Source organism: Esox lucius, chromosome 20 (assembly GCF_011004845.1).
Source record: "Esox lucius isolate fEsoLuc1 chromosome 20, fEsoLuc1.pri, whole genome shotgun sequence".
NCBI classification, from domain to species: domain Eukaryota; kingdom Metazoa; phylum Chordata; class Actinopteri; order Esociformes; family Esocidae; genus Esox; species Esox lucius.
Window position 1 is genome coordinate 41,549,449 of NC_047588.1, and position 22,565 is coordinate 41,572,013.

The following is a 22,565-nucleotide window of genomic DNA, read 5'->3' on the forward strand; positions in this document are numbered from 1 at the left end:
ATCCACGTGATGTAAAAGGAAACGTGATTCATCAGACCACGCCACCTTCTTCCATTGCTCCGTGGTCCAGTTGTGATGCTCATGTGCCCATTGTAGGTGCTTGAGCATCTGGACAGTTGTGTCCACTGGCAGTGGACAGTTGTCAGCATGGACACCCTGACTGGTCTGCAGCTACGCAGCCCAATATGCAACAAACTGCAATGCCCTGTGTGTTCTGACTCCTTTCTTTCAGTACCAGCATTCAGTTTTTCAGCATTTGAGCTACAGTAGCTCGTCTGTTGGATCGGATCACACAGGCCAGCTTTTGCTCCCCATGTGAAACAATGAGCCTCGGCCGCCCATGACCTTGTCACCGGTTCATCACTTTTCCTTCCTTGGACCACTTTTGGTAGGTGCTGACCACTTCAGACCGGGAACACCCCACAAGGGCTACAGATTTGGAGATGCTCTGACCCAGTCATCTAGCCATCACAATTTGGCCCATGTCAAATTTGCTCAGATTCTTACGCTTGCCCATTTTTCCTGTTTCTAATACATCAACTTTGCAGACAGAATGTTCACTTGCTGCCTAATATATCCCACCCACTGACAGGAGGTGCCATTATAACGAGATTATCAGTGTTACTCAATTCACCTGTCAGTGGTCATAATGTTTATTTATTAGAAATAAAATTGTCAATGTTATACAGTTAGCTAATTGTAATATTGCTTTAGCTAAGAAAGATGAATAACTGAATAAAATATAATAAAAATTAAATAAAAAAGCTTAGGATGTTTACTAGAAATAGGCCTGCATAAACTGTTTAATAGTTACCTGCTTACACTTACTAAATTGGTGTTTTTTTAATAATCATTTAGTATTTTATGATTTGTGTTCTGGATATATATTTACAAAAATATTTTGTATTTTACGAAGACTGCTGGACAGATTGTTTTTGTAAACTTTTTATTATACAACATGGTTCACATTGCTTAATGCTTCTGTTTTTTAACATGGGTATTCTTTTGGCATTGAAGTTTTTCATACTAAAATCTGGATCAGTATAAAAATGTTGATTTTGGTATCATGCCAACACCTGGGCATAGCTCCAATAGTCACGATTCGCCACTGTGTCTCAATACATTTAATAGACAGGACATGATGAAAACCATTAAAAGTATACCATGTCAAATGACAAACCCCAAAATAAGGCTTTTGTAAAAATTGGGGGGTATCGTACACACCAAAACCATGAGTTTAACACAACATTCAAAACAGAAATAGGGTTTCTCTTCAGCTTGAGACATTTAATAGAATCATCTTCCCACAGAAAGAGTAAGATTAAGTATTCTTTGTGTGTTCGCTGATTAATTGTATTATTTTTCTCCAACATGTTTCCGCTGATGTTTTTTGAGGGACCTTAGATGATTGAAACTCTTATCACAGTCAGAACAGGAGTAAGGTTTCTCACCTATGTGCACTCTGATGAACACTAACCGCAGATGAGGTAATGAAACTCTTCCCACAGTCAGAACAGGAGAAAGCCTTCTCTCCAGTATGTGTGCGCTGGTGAGCTTTAAAGGTACCTATTCGAGAGAAATTCTTCCCACAGTCAGAACAGGAATAAGGCGTCTCTCTAGAATGTATGTGCTGGTGAGCTTTCAAGTTCCGTAATCGGGAGAAACTCTTCCCACAGTCAGAACAGGAGTAAGGCTTCTCTCCGGTATGTATGCACTGGTGAGATGTAAGGTGACTAATCTGAGAGAAACTCTTCCCACAGTCAGAACAGGAATAGGGCCTCTCTCCAGTATGTATGCGATGGTGAGTTGTAAGTAGACGTATCTGAGAGAAATTCTTACCACAGTCAGAACAGGAGTAAGGCTTCTCTCCAGTATGTATGCGCTGGTGAGCTTTAAGGTTCCATAATAGAGAGAAACTCTTTCCACAGTCGGTACAGGAGTAAGGCTTCTCTCCTGTATGTATGCGCTGGTGAGATGCAAGGTGATTACTCTGAGAGAAACTCTCCCCACATTCGGAACAGGAAAAAGGTTTCTCTCCAGTATGTATGCGCTGGTGATGTTTTAGGCTACCTGATTGAGTGAAACTCTTCCCACAGTCAGAACAAGAAAAAGGTTTCTCTCCAGTATGTATGCGCTGGTGATGTTTTAGGCTACTTGAATGAGAGAAACTCTTCCCACATTCAGAACAGGAGTAAGGCTTCTCTCCGGTATGCATGACAAAATGACTTTTCAATCGTGATCTAGATAGGAAACATTTTTCACAATGGGGACAGTGGTGAGACTTCTTATCTTTGTACTCTTTGTGTTGTTTCTCTCCAAATGTATAAAATGCCTCCACTTCTGGAATCCCATCTGTGTGACAGACATCAGAAAAGTTAGTTATCACCAGACTTAACTACACATATGGTTTGGTCCGGAAATAATTGGACACTGAAACAAGTTGTTATTTTAGCTGTTTACCAAAAGATATTCAAGTTACAGTTAAATAATGAATATGGGCTTAAGGTGCAGTCTCTCAGCTTTAATTTCATGTAAATGAGTGTATTCACATCCAAATTGGAGTAAGGATTTAGGAATTACAGCTCTTCAATATGAAGCCCCCTCTTTTTCAAGCGACCAAAAGTTATTGGAAAGATAACTCGAAAGCATAGTGGATTCCAGGTGTGGCATTCACCTTTGGAAGCTGTTGCTGTGAACCCACAACATGCGGTCAGAGAAGCACTCAATGCGAGTGGAACAGGCCCTCCTCCTTAATCCATCAGTGATAGCAGGAACATTAGGAGTGGCCAAATCAACAGTTTGGTACATTCTGAGAAAAGAACGCACTGGTGAGCTCGGCAACACAAATGGGCCTGGACGTCCACGGGAGACCACACTGGTGGATGATCGTAGGATCCTGTCCACGGTAAAGAAAAACCCCTAAATCAACTGTTTTGGTACATTCTGAGAAACAAAAAAGAACACACCGGTGAGCTCTGCAACACACGATCGTAGGACCATTTCCATGGTAAACCCCTTCACAACATCCAGTCAAGTGAAAAACACTCTCAGGTCATTATCCAAGTCTACCATAAAGAGAAGACTTCACGAGAGCAAATACATAAGGTTTACCACAAGGTGCAAACCATTCATAAGCCTCAAGAATAGAAAGGCCAGAATAGACTTAGGAAGGCCAAAAAACATCTCAAAAAGCCAGCCCAGTTCTGGAACAGCATTCTTTGGACAGATGAACCTACGATCAACCTGAATGATGGGAAGGAAAAAAGTATGGTCTGTCGTGGTGATTTACCAGTCAATCTACGTTCCTACTCTCACCTATGGTCATGAGGTTTGGGTCATGACTGAAAAGACAAGATCCCGGACACAGGCGGCCGAAATGAGCTTTCTCCGCAGGGTGGCTGGGCGATCCCTTAGAGATAGGGTGAGAAGCTCGGTCACCCGGGAGGAGCTCAGAGTAGAGCCGCTGCTCCTCCACATCGAGAGGGGTCACCTGAGGTGGCTTGGGCATCTGTTTCGGATGCCTCCGGAACGCCTTCCTGGGAAGGTGTTCCGGTCCCGTCCCACCGGGAAGAGACCCCGGGGAAGACCTAGGACTCGCTGGAGGGACTATGTCTCCCGGCTGGCCTGGGAACGCCTCGGTGTCCCCCCGGAAGAGCTAGAGCAAGTGTCTGGGGAGAGGGAAGTCTGGGCATCCCTGCTTAGACTGCTGCCCCCGCGACCCGGCCCCGGATAAGCGGAAGAAGATGGATGGATGGATGGATGGGAAAAAGTATGGAGAAGGCTTGGAACGGCTCATGATCCGAAGCATATCATATCATCTGTAAAACACGGGGAAGGCAGTGTACTGGCACGGGCATGCATGACTTCCAATGACACTGGGGATATATATAAGGATATGTCGTCTGTTCAGATTCGGCGCTTCACATTAGACGGACCATGACCCAAAACACACAGCGAAAGCAACACAGGAGTTTAAGGCAAGGAAGTGGAATATTCTGCAATGACCGAGTCAATCACCTGATCTCAACCCAATTGAGCATGCATTTCATTTGCTGAAGACAACAAACAACTGAAGACCGCTGCAGTAAAGGCCTGGCAAAGAATCACAAAGGAAGAAACCCAGCGTTTGGTGATGTCCATGCATTCCAGACTTCAAGCAGTCATTCCCTGCAAAAGATTCTCAATGAAATATTAAAAATTAACATTTTGTTTATGATTGTTAATTCATCCAATTTACATTTGAGGCCCTGAAATAAGAGGGTGGTGTATGAAAATGGTTGAAATTCCTATACGTTTCATACAATATTTTTGTTCAACCCCTTGAATTAAAGCTGAAAGTCTGCACTTCATTTGCATCTCGGTTGTTTCGTTTCAAATCCATTGTGGTGGCGTAAAGAGACAAGATTATTAAAATCGTGTCAGTGTCCAAATATTTCCAGACCAAAGTGTACATCAGATACACTGACCCAGATGCCTACAGACCATGCACAAAGCCCCTTCAACCTCTCAATACAAATGCCACAGTATAAGGAGCATATATTTCACAGATACATGGAACACCTCTGAAAAGACAAATCATGTAATACTCGAGGCTTACATACAAGCAGTACCCGAAATTAACATTTGGCTCACCTGCCAAGGGGACTGGTAGATTTGTTATGTGATTTTATCTTAATACTTTAAAACAATTTCTTGAAATTCTACAAACTCTCCATGCATGTTATTTTAAAGATAATTTCCTGAAATTCAAAAAAAAAGAACAATGGCCCTGCAAACATTGCATACACATTCAGCATTATAGACATAGAAATTATATAATTATTATGGCAACAAAATGTTCTGAGAATAGACCATCAACAAAATGACATCATGTTTTATTTTACAGATATCCATGTCCTATGAATTTATTTACATTTAAATAATTCAGGATCAAAACCAATTGCCCTGTGTTTTCCTAAAGGTTGGCTGAAAGATGGGGGTAAAGAGGTTACTAGCAGGAAAACTAGTAAAACGTTGTAATGTGAAAATATTAAATGAACACCTTTAAAGACCCTACCTATTAAAGGCTCTATAACTACCTCATTAAGAAGGTATACGGCATATGCTCATGGGTTAGGATTTTACTCCTATAATCCCCAAATCAAAACCTCACCGCTGTCTCTCTGTAGGTTCAGTCACTGTCTCACTACTCCCTGGGCCACTCGGTCTCTCTTTTGGTTCACTCTGTCTTCCAACTCCTGCCTGCTGTCGCTCATCTTGCTCCTCCTCCAGCACCTCTATCCTAGCTTCAGTCAGTGGCTCACTAGTTTACAACACTTTTTCCAAAACTAAAAACTTACTTGAATTGTATAAAGCAGTTGCAGTGGGTTATTGAAATGAATGAGATATTATAACTTTATATTTAACATTTTATTAAAAAGGTTTGTCAGTGAAATATTTAGGCTTTGTGGTCACCTTGCTAACGTAGTTTCCATTTGTGCCATCTTACTCTGAGGGGTGAAGAATTACGCTATTTTGCCTTTTTCCATGGTTACTTATTTCACTTTGCAAAGAGGAGTGGGACAAAATCCCCCCTGAGATGTGTGCAAACCTGGTGGCCAACTACAAGAAACGTCTGACCTCTGTGATTGCCAACAAGGGTTTTGCCACCAAGTACTAAGTCAGGTTTTGCAGAGGGGTTGAATGCTTATTTGACTCATTAAAATTCAAATCAATGTATTAAATTCTTGACATGCATTTTTCTGGATTTTTTGGTTGTTATTCAGTCTCTCACTGTTCAAATAAACCTACCAATAAAATGATAGACTGATAATTTATTTGTCCGTGGGCAAACATACAAAATCAGCAGGGCATCAAATAATCTTTTCCCTCACTACATCATTTGAAAATGTCACTCGATTTCTCCTACTATCCTATTGTGGGAAGCTTGTGGAAGGCTACCCGAATTGTTTTACTCAAGTAAACAATTTCAAAGCAATTCTACCAAATACTAATTCAGCAACAAATGGCATGCCCAGGAGGATTTCCTACAATACATTCACTGCAGCATAAAAACTATATTTCCACCATGAGGATTTATTTATTCAATATTAAGTGATTTGCATTGGCTGAACTGTTGAACCTGGAACATGTTGAAAACCAGCAGTTTATGCCAATAAAGAGTTCTGCCCTGACTTTATGGGTTTATTATTTTGTTCACAGATCAGAAATGTAAAATTTAACAACCCTACAAAAAAAAAAACAGTTCTTACCATGACGAATTAAATCCTCCAAATGCTTCTCCTCCTCCTCATCTTCATCTTTAATTTTAATATTCAGTCCCAGTATTTTACTTTTGTCTTCCAGCTTTACTGATGTCATCTCTGAATCCACCAATGAACACTGAGCTTTACTGTCACCATCAGCATCTAGTGGTTCTTGTTTGATCTCAGTGTGGAAGGAGAGCAGCAGGTTGGGTTTGTCCTCCATCTGATAAAATAAAGACCAAACCCATAAATGACTGGTGAACATGTTGGATGGAATAAAATACACAATGGAGGAAAAACAACAACAATCACAGTTCCATAACAACACACCAGGTCACAGATAAGGTGTACTATATACGTTTATTGTGCAAAGACTTTTCACCATTTTGGTTGATTCTTTTTTTGATGAGCGACAACTGATGTTCCATACCAAACTGCCTTTTTACTGGAACCAACAAGAGTTGTCTTTTGAAAGGACCGCTCAGGGGGAGGCAATAAGAGTGAATGTCTGACTAACCTTGTCCACTAGTGACCGACAGACAGGCTGGCGACTGAGGAACAGGGGGAGCATGGCCAGACAGACAGACAGGCTGGCGACTGAGGAACAGGTGGAGCATGGCCAGACAGACAGACGGGGGGGTGGGGAACAGGGGGAGCATGGCCAGACAGACAGACGGGGGGGTGGGGAACAGGGGGAGCATGGCCAGACAGACAGACGGGGGGGTGGGGAACAGGGGGAGCATGGCCAGACAGACAGACGGGGGGGTGGGGAACAGGGGGAGCATGGCCAGACAGACAGACGGGGGGGTGGGGACAAAACCATTCTGGTGCCACTGGCTGCCCAGGGAACTATTGACCTTGGTTGTAGGAGGAAAGGTATTTGATGGAAACAGATTTTCCCATAACTTTCTGATTTTTGGATCGATAAAGGTGTCCTCATGATTGGTGGAGTATTTGGCTTTATTGTGAATCAATGAAAGAAATAGCTGTAGAAATGGCTGTCTGAGCTTTTGTACGTTTTCATTTTTGTAGCAGTGTAAGGGCATGGATTCTCCACAAAGTATTTGTACACACACACAAAGTTCAGCTCCAGCAGGGATGTAGGTGTTTTTAACGATATATATAACCCAGCGGGTCTAGTGCCTAAGACTTGTAGTTTGTTTGCATACCATTGTTTTTCATGTATTGTGAAATGATCTAAACCCTCATGGTCTGTAAAAGTAAGAACATTTGACCGGCTTGTGCAGTAGGTACATATAATTCAGTGTTTCCCGCCATGTTTTAACAATGTTTTGCCCCTGCCAGGCTGTCAGAGCAACCACATGACTGAACCCTGATTACCTCGGGATGCTCATCGTGTGTATATGACAATGCCCCGCGCAGCCTAACCCTTTTCGATGTCCCCTAAGCTTCGAACAATGGAGAGTTTTTCGAAACAAGACTCAATGGTTCAGAAAGCCTCGGTTCCCATCCCTACTTCGGGGTGCTCATCATGTGAATACAGACATCGTGTCTCTCGTATAAAAAGTGATCACTCTCTTTGTCCAGAGTCTGTCGACCCAAACATGGTCATGCTTTGATAACTGCAGATCTAAAGCTGATAAATATATGCATTAACTCTGCAATCAAGGCATTGGTAATTTTCTTCTGACACCTTGAGTTCCCTCAACCTAACATACACTCGTAATATTAATCTTCAGCTCTTGTGTTGTGAAGTCCTGGCTTTAGTAGTCACCTATACACAACTGTTCAAGACCCCTCCACGGCTCACCGCAATCAATTTCTACCTGCAGGGCCGGAACTAAGCTTGCCTGGTTATTCCTTTTTATTAGGTTTTCCGTTTAGAACTGGTCTAAGCCAACGCTCTATAGTGCCTCCCGTTGCAAAGTAGGAGAATAACTACAAACGTTACAGCTTTGTTTTATGATCTGGATAACCGATTTCTGTTTCATGAAGAAAATGTAATGTTTTTATTTGAATAAACAGTAAGGATCAACGCCATTTAACCTTTCAGACTGGGGAGTATATATATCGAACTGAAAAAGACACAAAGAAGAACCTAGCTGTTTAATTACTTACCATTTCAGCTACCTTGATTTCTACTTGTGTTTCAAAAAATGACACTACACCCGAACTTCGGCTACCAAATACTAGCCTACTTCTAACCATAGACTAATGCTTCTAACTAGCTACAACACGATGAACTCTGCTTCTTCTTTAATTTGTACATGGCGGTTGGCAACTAACATTTCCGGTGCATTAGCGGCACCGACTGGACTGGAGTGTGAAACAGACAAGGAGGAACGTCTGTATCTCCTCATTATTTTTGTATCCCTATAGAAACATAATACATGTAAATGTCAACTTTATTTATGAAGCACAAATGTAAAACAACTGTCCTTGACCAAAGTGCTGTACAGGACAAAATATAAAAGTATACAAAATATATGAAATGTACAGGTAAAGAATTATATAGATACACATAACAAGACAGACAAAATAGCAACACAGACATTTAATGCCAACTCAGCTAAGATTAAAAGCCATAGTAAAAAGGTGTGTCTTTAGCAAGGACTTAAAAGTGTGTATAGTCTGGGCATTTTGAATATGCAGTGGTAGGCTATTCCAGAGGATGGGACCACACACCGCGAAAGCTCGATCCCCTCTACTTTTTAGCCTGGCTTTTGGGACAACTAGAAGTAACTGGTTAGCTGAGCTCAGTGCTCGGGCTGGAGAATGACGATGTAGAAGTTCAGACAGATATAAAGGGGCCAATCAATTTAAAACCTTCAAGACAAGCATTAAAATCAATCCTGAAACAAACAGGAAGCCAGTGGTGGGAGGCCAAAATTGGTGTTATGTGCTCCCGTTTTCTTATACCGTTTAAAAGTCGAGCAGCGGCATTTTGTATTAACTGGAGCCGATTTAGGGTTTTCTGATCTACCCCCAGGTACAAGGAATTACAGTAATCCAGCCGAGATGTAACAAATGCATGGACAACTTTCTCAAAATCTCTCGGAGGAAGATAGACCTTAACCTTTGCCAAAAGTCTTAGCTGAAAGAAGCTAGATTTCACTACTAGACTAATTTGCTTATCGAGCTTGAAGGAGCTATCAAAGATAAAACCGAGATTCCTAACAAATGGTCTACTATAAGAGGCTAGAGCGCCTAGGGTACCACGAGGATCACTCAAGTTACATCGTCCACACATAAGAATCATAATTAAATACTACATCCAACAGCATTATTCCTTAAATCTAATTGCAGGCTAAATGACCTCGCCCAACTGTATGAAGTCAGAGTTACATATAAGGCCCAGTCAATCCATTCTGACCCTAGTCAACCCTTGTTCATTGAGCCTGTGTAGTGACATCACTCCAATCTGTTTGGGTGAGCCAGCTCTTTTGGCTCCGTTCACCGTAAAGTGACGGCTCATTTGGCTCCCGAACGGCCCAAAAAAGGAAAATGTGCAAATATCTACTGTAAAAGCAAACCAGCGGGCTAGAATTGTGTTAGACTGAAATGGAAGTTCAAATAGGTTAGATGTATATTACCTGTCCTAATTAGAAGTATTTTAGGGTGATCTCACCCTACTGGAAAAATGCAAGTGGAATACAAAGATATCCAAACAAAACAAAACAAAAACAAATTTGACCCAGGTCTGTTGTTATAATATTGTTATTGTGTTTATGATATTTCCTCCATTATTTATGTATTCTATCCCATCCAACATGTTCATCAGTCATGTATGGGTCTAGTTTGGTCTTTATTTTAGCAGATGGAGGACAAATCCAGCCTGCTGCTCTCCTTCCACACTGAACCCAAACAAAAATCCCTGGATTCTTCTATGGAAATGTCCACATTAACCGACCTGTTTAACCAGGTTTCTGAGAGTAGCAGAGTTTGTGGCCTGAATCCAAATGTCAATCAAATCCATTTTAGGCAGCATACTTCACACATGTAAGTGCATCACTTCAATCCCTGTATGTGCTTTACATTGTGATGGAGCATCCAAATGAGCATAATACAAAGTAGGGTTTACAGCAGTAGGGTGGGAGTCAATAGTAGCCTTAATGAGTAGTTACAAGACTTCCAGCCTTTACACCACATTTATATCAATGAAATCAATAAAAATAAGAATAAAAAATAAATTAAATGACTGCGTTGTCTAAATTCAAGTACCCCATTCCCGAATACTTCTTCATAATGTGGCTTCCTGATTTCTGATGCTTCATTAATCCAATCTGCATAGAAACAATCCTAAATCTCTACTTGTGAATTGAATTAAGTATGTGAATACGCAGATTAAAATCTCTTTTTACGACCACTTTAGCCACCCCAGTAGATCACCAAGGATAAATACCACTTGTTCTCAGTCTCAGTGCTCATGTACAGCCATGGCTATTTGCATGTTAAAATGTTTCTAATTACCCATATACTGTCCCAATAACCCAACATGGTCAAAGTCACTCCTCAGGCCTGTGGGAAACAATGCTGAAGGAAGAAATACAGTTATGGAAGCCAATAATAAAATATATTTTCTAGACTGTCGTACTGTAGTTGCTAATGTAACATGTTGAATGAATGCCATCATTATTTGGCTCAGTCATACAATTTAGTCCGGATATATTTTGAATTGGGTTTCATTTCATGTAACCAAAGGCTTAATTTGGGGGGGCGGTGTTGACGTGCCCTCACCAATGTTCAGGCACAATTTAATTATATCCAACAACAATAATCAAAATGTATTATTTTATTGTTTTAGGAAAGGATAGGAAGGAAAAAGGGAAGGGGAAAGGAAAAAGAAAGATGAAGGAAGGGAAAAGAGGGAAAAAAAGGGGGGAAGGAGAAAGGAAAGGGGAAAGAAGAGAAAGGGGGAAAAGAAGGAAGGAAAGGAGTTTTTTTTTAATTTTTATTTTTTTGGAGCAAATAGTTCTATGTAGAGCTATTTATCAATTCTATATACACATACCTGGTTAAAGTGGTCTGTTGTCTACTGTGTTGAGTTTGCAATTGTATTTATGTAATTGCTAACTTGTAAGTATCTATAATGTTTGTTGTCATTTTAACTCTACTTCTCTTTTTCCTCTAAGTGGTTATTCCACTTGTCAGGCCGCCATTGTAAATAAGAACGTGTTCTTAATGACTTGCCTGTAAAAATAAAGGTATAATTAAAATGTCCCCCCCTACAAAGGGTTAACATTTAGCATCCCTGTTGCTCCTTCTGATTGGTGCCAGTTCGGTTGTAACTATAGTACTGAATAGTACTGTTAAAAACACATTGATTTCTTAACAATAGCTACTTGTTGCTAGTTCTAATTTGGTGTCTGTGATAATGTTTTGATATTATCAATTTATTATGTTAATAAATCGGTGTGACAATATCAATACATCAGCTCAATCTTAGCTACTTGCGTTCTTCAATCTGTTTTGGTATAGTAGCAGAAAGAATGGCAGCAAACGAAAAATTAATGTAAGGACTTTACTTATTTTACAACTACGTTTAGGTAGCAGAAAGATGATTAGCTTGTCATAGCTGTTCAGCCGGCTAAGGCTACACACAGTTTATAATGATTCTAGAAAATGTACAAATGATTATAGCAGTCGTCACACACTTTACCTAAAAAGAGATGGATCAATGAATTTTTTGTTTGGCGACATTCATTTGTAATATTTTTTAAAAAGTTGTTGTCAGTGCAACACAATTTCATTTTATACTTAACCCTTAATTGTTCTGCTCAACCATTTGGTAGAGTCACGATATCTTATTGAAAACCTTGTTAAACTTAACTCGGTTTAGGTATGTTATGCAAAACAAATCCGCTAGATGTCACTGTGTTTTTCAATAGTATGCCTTTTCAGTTTGCCTCCTTACATGAAGTTAGCATCAAAAAAGGGACTCCAGACATGAGGGCTCTGTTTGATGGAAATTGATAAGGTAAGCATATTTATTTGACATATTATAGTTACAGAGGTGTTACTTAACATAATTATGTATCAGAATACAAAAAATAAATTCTAATAAGGGTTGAATCATTTTCTAAAAACATGCTCTACCAAACGGTTTGTTTGTCACTTTATGATAAAGGTAGTGAAGCTAAGATAATGTAATAAAAATGTACTATTTGCTACGAAATTAATAACTTCTGGTCCTTCATTGTTGTTAACGCGATACATTTAATGTTATTCCATCATATATATGCAGAACATTTTATAAATATTTTTAAATGCTTAAAAACATGCTCGATCTAACGATTACATTTTTTGTCAGTTACTGATAGTGATACTAAGATAATACATTTACAATTTTTATGAAAAAAATCTTTCAAACATTTACTGTTTTAATATCATATATTTAATGTATCAGTATGATTTTTCACAACTTCTGAGGTGTTTTCAAAGTACTGTAAATAATGTAGACTATATAGACGTGTTGGGATACTAACATATCACTAGCATTATAATAGTACATGGTTTGTAACTGTGATTTTTCCTGTTTACAAATAATAGATGGACCCTAAAACATTTTATGCTGCAAGGCCACGCACTTTTCTGGCCCTTATACCAGAAAATCCTCAAGACACTGATCTGAGAGATGATGATGATCATCAGCCCATGCAAGCAGAAGTCACTGGGGACACTTCCTGCCTACATTCAGCATATGGGGGCACATGTACAAGACCCCAGCCAAGTCAAGGCAATGGTACTTTCCCCTGTTCGGATACATCCGTGACCGTGGCATCTGAAATTCCTGGCTGGTCTACAAGAGTGACTGTGGCCTCTCAAAAGGTTCCACCTGGCAGTTGCTAACAGTTTGGGGCAAGTCAACAAGCCAGCATCCAACGTTGGCCGACCATCATCCTCCTCTCCTCCACAGATGTCATCTCAGAAGAAACGCAACACCGCAACACCCTCACAAACACAACCAGATGTGCGTTATAATGACTGCAGACATTTGCCACTTCACTGTGACAAGCAGGGGCGGTGCAACCTCAGACCAAAGGGTGTGTCGAGATGGAAGTGTCAGAAATGCATTTGTTTTCCTATGTTTGAATGCAAACCAGCAATGCTTTGTAGCATACCACCAGAAATTAAGTGGATCTTATGTCCAAAAAACATTTGTGCTGCTGCACCACCACCACACAGATGAACAAGACTGATTTATTTCTGCCAAAATGTTAGCATTTAATTTTTTTTTCAAAATATATATATATTTTTTTTTAGTATTTTGAGACTTTTACAGTGAAGCAACATCTCAACCGTTTGGTAAAGGACTATATTTAAAAAACTATTGGGTCTGTAAATATTATAATTTTCTTAAATAAAAAAACATTGATTGTTTTGGCCCACTCCTCCATACAGACCTCCAGATCCTTCAGGTTTTGGGGCTGTCGCTGGGCAATTCAGACTTTCAGCTCCCTCCAAAAATGTTCTATTGGGGTTATTTATTTTTTTTAAATGCTTTTTTGTTAGGGAGGACATTAAATGGTTAATGGCATTGTATTTGCAGTATAAACTGTTTTCCCTAAGAATGCTTCCTTATATTGAAGATACAAATGAACCTTTTTGGGTCATAAATCTGGTTACACATCTAGCAATCACTCACATTTCCTCAATTACATTATAAAACACAAAACACATAAGGATGCAATAGAATGTTTTTATAATAGTAGGGACATATTTACATTAAATCTATAAAAACATGTCCCTACCAATGTCCAAACCAACACCCATACATCGCTTCCCTCAGGCTGTTGACCATACATGGGTAATTGGGTGTCATATCTCAAATAGCCATGAGCATAATAACATAGTTGAGGGATTGTTTCATAAACCACACTTTTTTTATTACGAGTACGAGCATTCTTTATTCTATTTGTAAGTACAATATTAGGATTATGTCTCAGGTAGTGACTGGAAGTTAGTTACTTTAGTGTTCTGTTGTGAGTACTCTATGATGAATGGACAGTTGAGATCATGTTGGAAAGCACTTCCTATATTCACAAGTATGGTTATTGTCCAGAATGTATACACAGATATACACAGCTCAAAGAAATTAAGGGAACACATAAACATCACAATATAACACCAAGTCAATTAAACTGCAGGGATATCAATCTGTCCAGTTAGTAAGCATAGGTGATTGTGAATCAATGTCTCCTGTTTGGTGCAAATGAAAGTGATAAGTGAACTGGAGAGGCAACAGCAAGACAACCCCCAAGAAGGGAATGGTTTTGCAGGTGGTGGCCACAGACAATTGCTCTCTCCTTATCCTTCCTGAATGATTCTTCTCTAGTTGTGTTTTGCTAGTGTCCTTGTCACTACTGGTAGCATGAGGAGGTACCTGCAGCACATTCAGGTTGCACAGGTAGTCCAGCTCATCCAGGATGGCACATCCATACATGTCGTCGCAAGGTTTTCTGTGTCTTCCAGTACAGTCAAGAGCATGGAGGAGATACCAGGAGACTGGTCGTTACACAAGGAGAGCAGGACAGGGACCAGAATCTGCTCTATTGTGCTAAGAGGAACAGGAGGAGTACTGCCAGAGCTCTACAAAATGACCTCCAGTGTGATACTGGTGTGCATGTTTCTGACCAAACTGTCAGAAACAGACTCCATGAGGGTGGCATGAGGATCCAACATCTTCCAGTGCAACCTGAGTCCACAGCCCAGCACCATGCAGCTCGATTGGCGTTTGCCAGAGAACCCCCCAATTGACAGGGACGACATTGGGGCCCATACAACGTACAGTAAAGATTATGATCTCTAATTTAATTCAGATGTGTGATTTGTTCCCTTCTTTTTTTTGAGTAGGGTATTTTGAGGGAAAGTGGATGACTGAAACTCTTCCCACAATCAGAACAGAAGTAAGGCGCCTCTCCTGTGTGCACTCCCTCATGCCTATTAAAGTTCATATAATGTAATGAAACATTTCCCACAGTTAAAACAGGAGTATGGTTGATATCAAGTGTGTATGCGCTGGTGAGATTTAAGGCCACATAACCAAGAGAAACTCTTCCCACAATCAGAACAGAAGTAAGGCTTCTCTCCTGTGTGCACTCTCTTATGCCTAATAAGTTCAGATGATGTAATGAAACCTTTCCCACAGTCAGAACAAGAGTAAGGTTTCTCTCCAGTGTGTATGTGCTGGTGGCTTCTAAGCCTACCTATTTGAGAGAAACTCTTCCCACAATCAGAACAGAAGTAAGGCTTCTCTCCTGTGTGCACTCTCTTATGCCTATTAAGTTCATATAATGTAATGAAGCATTTCCCACAGTCAGAACAAGAATGCGGTTTATCCCCAGTGTGGATGTGCTGGTGCCTTTTAAGCTTACTTAATTGACAGAAACTCTTCCCACAATCAGAACAGTAATAAGGTTTCTCTCCAGTGTGTATGTGCTGGTGCTGTGTAAGATGACCAAACTGCGAAAAACTCTTCCCACAGTAAGAACAGCAATAAGGTTTCTCTCCAGTGTGCACTCTCTTATGACTAGTAAGTTCAGATGATGTAACGAACCCTTTCCCACAGTCAGAACAAGAGTAAGGTTTATCTCCAGTGTGTCTGCGCTGGTGCCTTTTAAGCCTATCTAATTGAGAGAAACTCTTTCCACAATTGGAACATGAGTAAGGCTTCTCTCCTGTGTGCACTCTCTTATGGCTAGTAAGTTCAGATGATGTAATGAAGCATTTCCCACAGTCAGAACAAGAATGCGGTTTATCTCCAGTGTGTATTCGTTGGTGAACTTTGAGATTACCTAAAATGGAGAAACCCTTCCCACAGTCAGAACAGGAGAAAGGCTTCTCTCCTGTATGTTTGCGCTGGTGACCTTTAATGTTACATAAATGAGAGAAACTCTTACCACAGTCAGAACAGAAGCAAGACTTTGCTCTTGTACATATGTTAATGTGTCTTTTTAAATCTGATTCATTTAGGAAACATTTTCCACAGTGGGGGCAGGGGTAAGGCTTCTTTTCTTTGCAGTCCTCTTGTTTCTCTTCAGATGTAGTAAATGTATCAACTTCAGCAATCACATCTGTGTGAATAAAATAAGAAAGGTTTATTAGTGCAGTGATACACCCAAATATACAGTTAGGTCCGGAAAAATTGGACACTGACAAGTTCTGTGATTTTGTCTGTCTACCAAAAGATATTCAAGTTAAGGTTAAATAATGAATATGCACTTAAAGTGCAGTCTCTCAGCTTCAATCTGAGGGTATTCACATCCAAATTGGAGGAAGGGTTTAGCAATTACAGCTCTTTAATATGTAGCCCCTCTTTTTCAATGGACCAAAAGTAATTGGATATTTGACTCAAAAGCTGTTTCATGGACAGTTGTGGTCGATTCCATTGTCATTTCTTCCATTAAGCAGGTAAAAGGTCTGTAGTGGATTCCAGGTGTGGCATTCGCATTTGGAAGTTGTTGCTGTGAACCCACAACATGCGGTCAAAGGAGCTCTCAGTGCAAGGGAAACAGGCCATCCTCCTTAATCCATCAGCGATAGCAGGAACATTAGGAGTGGCCAAATCAACAGTTTCTCAGGAATTCGTACTACGAAATGTGAATTCGTTTTACCAGAGGTATGCTGTCATGGCAACTTGCGCTGCATCTCTAAACTGCTCCGAACAGAATATCTTCATGGTTAACTCGATGTTACCTACATAACCGACATTGCGGCACGGATTGTGAGAGGCTGTAACTCCTTTAGTTTAACCACATGATGTTTTCTAATAAAAATATTGATTCTCATCTGAGGGAATCGCATATCTTTGCTGGCTTCTAGGGCCAGACGTAGAAGAACACTGCTCTTACTTATTAACTCTGTTGGCAATGCGCTGCCATCCAGCCTCCCTGGCTTTGTCGGTCACCACAGTGTGAGATTTGTCCATTAACCTTCCTCTAAACTCCTCATATCCCGACATTGTAAATATAAATTCTTCATGGGATAAAAATGCAGCTTGTGTTGTTGATTATATAATCAGAATACTCACTTGCCTAATAATTGTGCACACAGTGTATAGCCTAGTGTTGCAGAATGTAGTACACAGTGCTCCTCCAAAACTCATTTTATTTTATCTCCAGAGTGTTTCCTACAATGCATTGTAGGATTGTATGCACAATGAGGCTTTTTGTATTCAATATTAAGTGATTGTTGAACCGGGAACATGTTGAAAACTCACAGTTCATTCTCAAAAGTTCTGCCCTGACTTGACTGTTTTATGATTTTGTTCACGGATCAAATGTATAAATTCTAACAACCCACTTGATAAAACCAATTCTTACCTTGAATATTTAAAACCCCCAAATTCTTCTCCTCCTGCTCTTCATCTTTAACTTGTACACTCAGTCCCAGTATTTGACTTTTGTCTTCCAGCTTTACTGATGTCATCTCTGAATCCACCACTGAACACTGAGCTCCTCGGTCACAATCAGCATCTACTGATTCTTGTTTGACCTCAGTGTGGAACGAGAGCAGCATGCTGGGTTTCTCCTCCATCTGATAAAATAAAGACCAAACCCATAAATGACTGGTGAACATGTTGGATGGAATAAAATACACAATGGAGGAAAAACAACAACAATCACAGTTCCATAACAACACACCAGGTCACAGATAAGGTGTACTATATACGTTTATTGTGCAAAGACTTTTCACCATTTTGGTTGATTCTTTTTTTGATGAGCGACAACTGATGTTCCATACCAAACTGCCTTTTTACTGGAACCAACAAGAGTTGTCTTTTGAAAGGACCGCTCAGGGGGAGGCAATAAGAGTGAATGTCTGACTAACCTTGTCCACTAGTGACCGACAGACAGGCTGGCGACGGAGGAACAGGGGGAGCATGGCCAGAGCGCTAAAACATTACCTCCAGCGGGCTACTGGTGTGCATGTTTCAAACCAAACTGTGAGAAATAGACTCCGAAGGTGGCATGGGGGCCCAATGTCCTCTAGTGGGACCTGTGCTCACAGCCCAGCAACTTGATTGGCATTCGCCAGAGAACACTACAATTGGCAGGTCCGCCATTGTCGCCCCGTTCTCTTCACAGATGAGAGCAGGTTCACACTGAGCTCATGTGACGGACGTGAAACAGTCTGGGGAACGTTACGCTACATGCAACATCATCCAATATGACCGGTTTGGTGTTGGGTCAGGGATGGTCTGGGGAGGCATATCCTTGCTAGCCAACAGCACCCTGACTGCTGTTAGGTACCAGGATGAAATCCTCAGACCCATCGTCGGACCTTACACTGGTGCAGGACAGTCCTGCCCTCCTGTGGCCAGAGTGTAGGCAGTTCCTGGATGACAAAGGCATTGATGCCATTGACTGGCCCTCATGTTCCCCAGACCTGAACCCAAATAAGAACCTCTTGGATGTATCGATGCATCCAACGCCGCAGAATAGCGCCACAAACTGTCCAGAACTTCACTGATGCCCTGATGTCTGGGAGATCACCCAGGACACCGTCCGCCAGCTCATCAGGAGCATGACCAGACGTTGTGGGGAGTGCATACAGGCACACAGGGGGCCAGACACACTACTGAGTCACATTACGAGTTGCCGTGATGAAATTCACAAGCTGGAACAGCCTGTGATTTCAATTGTTTATTTTGTGAGATTTAGAATTACTTCAATTGGAAAGAATAGGAGCGCGAGATAACACGCTGCATGTTTGATTTTTTATTTCATGTTTTAAAAACATTTGAACCAAAATAACAATTGCGTGCCTCAGTTGTGTGTGATCATTATGCGCATTTTCCAATGGCTAATTACATTTCAGAAATGTCCCTTCCATACAGTGCACAACGCGGCACTTCAATAAATCGGTCTAATTGTAGGCAAAATCAAAATTATAAGCAAAACATTTGTTCCATTGGCCTTATTTGATATGGTGATGTGTTTAGGCTACACATACAGTTGTGCTCATAAGTTTGCATATCCTGGCAGAAATTGGGACATTTTGGCATTGATTTAGAAAAAGACTGATCATGCAACAAAGAAAGGTTTATTGGCTCCTTTTTTTAAATCATAATGATAACAGAAATCACCCTGTTCAATCACTAATTAAGAAGTGGAAAATTCAGGGATCTCTTGATACCACAACACGGTCAGGTAGACGAAGAAACATTTCAGCCAAAACTGCCAGAATAATTGTTCAGGACACAAAGATAAACCCACAGGTAACCTCAGGAGAAATACAGGCTGCTCTGGAAAAAGATGGTGTGGTTGTTTCAAGGATCACAATAAGACCATACTTGAACAAAAATGAGCTGCATGGTTGATTTGCCAGAAAGAAGCCTTTACTCCCCAAATGCCACAGAAACGACCGGTTACTATATGCCCGACAACACCAACACTCCTTGCTGCTTCTGGCACACTAATTTGGAGATGAGACAAAAATAAAGCTTTATGGTCACAACCATAAGCGCCATGTCTGGAGAGGGGTGAACAAGGCCTATAGTGAACATAATACCATCCCCACTGTGAAGCATGGTGGTGGCTCACTGATGTTAAGCAGGTGTGTTAGCAGGTGTGTTAGCTCTAAAGGCACAGGGAATCTTGTGAAAACTGATAGCAAGATGAATGGAGCATGTTATCAGAAAATACTGGGAGACAATTTGCATTCTTCTGCACGAAAGCTGCGCATGGGACGCCTTGGGCTTTCCAGCATGACAATGACCCTAAGCACAAGGCCAAGTTGACCCTCCAGTGGTTATAGCAGCAAAAGGTGTAGGTTCTGGAGGGGCCATCACAGTCTCAGTTTTGCCAAGACGAATGGGCAGCAAGAATTCAGGGTCTCATAGACAACTATTACAAAAGTCTGTATCCTGTCATTGATGCTAAATGGGGCAATACATAGTATTAAAAAAGTATTAAAAAAAGGGTATGTAGACTTTTGAACAGGGGGCAGTTCATTTTTTTCTTTGTTGCCATGTTTTGTTTTATGATTGTGCCATTTTGTTATGACCTACAGTTGAATGTGAATCCCATAGGAAATAAACTAAGTGTTTTGCCTGCTTAATTGTGTTTTCTTTACAAATAGTACATATATTATCAATTCTCCAAGGGGTATTCAAACTTTTTGCTACTTTTACAACTGTAGGTTAGTCAGGTAATTGTGACTGGACTAAAATATAAGGGCATTTCGTAGACTAAAATGGCTCACAGTTTGTCTTTTTGACAATAGACGAAATAATTCAAATTGTGTATAAAGCTGAACAATGTGTCAAAATCACTAAATATAGACTAAATAAAAAAAGGGTGCTAAAATTAACATTTTGCAAAACCCAAAGGCTGTGCAACATGATGTGCTCTCTGAACAATCTGAAAGTGTTTGAGGTTTCTAAGCCACATGGTTAAAAAAAGCTATTGAATTAACTGAGGCATTAATTTATTGACGGTCCCTAAGCAGACCGCTGTATACGTCGTTTGATACACCGAGATATAATGTGGCCGAATCCGTTGAAACAAGACCTGATCTCGGGTTTCGAAAATCCGTTTAATGGCCAATATCAAACAAACTCTACATTGGTGGTCACAGGAACTGCTTAAATAAGCTAATAAACAAAAGCGTCAATCCTGCAATCAGGTCATTCAAGTTTCTTGTCACAACAAGATTTTCCTCGCTATGCCAAATACTCAATCGACTGATCTTGTATTTTATAGTCCTGATAATGAATAAAAACATTTATAATGGTCAGTAGTCATCTAGACTTGGCCCATACAAAACTGTTCAAGACCCTCCTCTACTCACCAGTCACTTCTACCTGCAGGGCCGGAACTAAGCTTGCCTGGTTGTTTTCTTTTTTGTTAGGTTTTCTGTTTGGAACTGGACTAATGCTACTATAATACTAACGCTCTATAATTCCTCCCGTTGCAAGGTAGGAGAATAACTACAAACGTTACAGCTTTGTTTTATGATCTGGATAACCGTATACTGATTTACATTTCATGAATAAAATTTAATAATGTTTGTATTTGAATAAACAATAAGGATCACCGCCATTTAACCTTTCAAACTGCGGAGTATTTATATCGAACTGGAAAAAACACAAAGAAGATAATTGCTGTTTAATAACTTACCATTTCAGCGACTTGGATTTCTGCTGGCATTTCACGAAATGAAACTATACCGAAGTTCGGTAAACAAACTTTATCTAAGCAACAACGTGTTACAACCCGCTCCAACACAATTAATTCTGTCTTCTTCTTCTTTAATTTTATAGTGGTTCGCAACCACCGTTTCCGGTGCATTACCGCCACCAACTGGACTGGAGTGTGGACCAGACACAAGGAGGAACGTCTGAATCTTCACCATTGTTTTTGTCGAAACGAAATACATCATTAAATACTAAATCCAACAGCATTATAACTTAAATCTAATTGCAGGCGTAAATCTATATTGACCTCCCAACTGTATAAAGTCAGAGTTACAAAGAAGGCCCAGTCAATCCATACTGACCTTACTCACACCTTGTTTACACCTTGACCTTACTCACACCTTGTTCAGTGAGTTCAAGTTGCTTCCACCTGGTCACAGATACAACCTACCAAGATGTAGGACCAACAGATTTAAGAATTACTTCATCCCTGATGCTATTGGCCTTCTGAATTACACAAAGTATTTCTACAGTATGTTGTTGTTTTTGTGTGTGTGAATTGTTGTGTGGTGTTTGGCAAGTTACAGTAACAGTGTTAATTGTGTTTATAGTTGAACGTACTGCTGGCTGTGCAACAAAATGCCCTTTGGGAATAATAAAGACTGCTAACTAACTAGCTAATATAAATCCCCCCCTTTTCATCCCATAGCTATGACACTGAAGTAATGTGTTAAACTGTCTCCATGTCCTTCTTAGCAGTCAGGGTTCGAATAAAAAGGGTAAAAACAATAGGTCTGGGTGGTCGAAACATGCACAGAGAAAGAGGTGCCCCTCTTTGTCATTGTTTAAGTCGCACTCTGCTAGCAGTGATCCCAGGCTGGTGTAGTGACGTCATTCCAATTTTGGCTCCGTTCAGCGTAAAGAGACGACTCATTTGGCTCCGGAACGACTCTTCGTTTAAAATCCTCCAAATAATCCCATTATGGGGAAAATGTGCACATCTCTACTGTTAAAGCAAACCAGTGGGCTAGAATGGCGTTAGAGTGAAATGGATGTGCAAATAAGTAATACAGCTCCAGAAACAATAAAGAGACCACTGCACCTTTTTCTTACCTTTCCAAAAAAGTTGAAAAGTAAGGTTCTGTGTGGGGAACGGAAAGGTTAAAATTAAGAGACCACTACAAATTAAACACCTCTGTTCCTCACTCAAAACTTTTATT

General features: G+C 40.4%; 1 protein-coding gene and 1 pseudogene across 3 annotated transcripts in view; one reads left to right on the plus strand and one right to left on the minus strand.

Annotated features, from left to right (window-relative positions):
- Positions 1-22,565, plus strand: part of LOC105027450 (zinc finger protein OZF-like) — a 541,343-nt gene that overhangs the window by 279,267 nt on the left and 239,511 nt on the right. The gene's annotated exons all lie outside the window — the stretch shown is intronic.
- LOC105027434 lies at positions 930-21,430 on the minus strand (annotated as a pseudogene).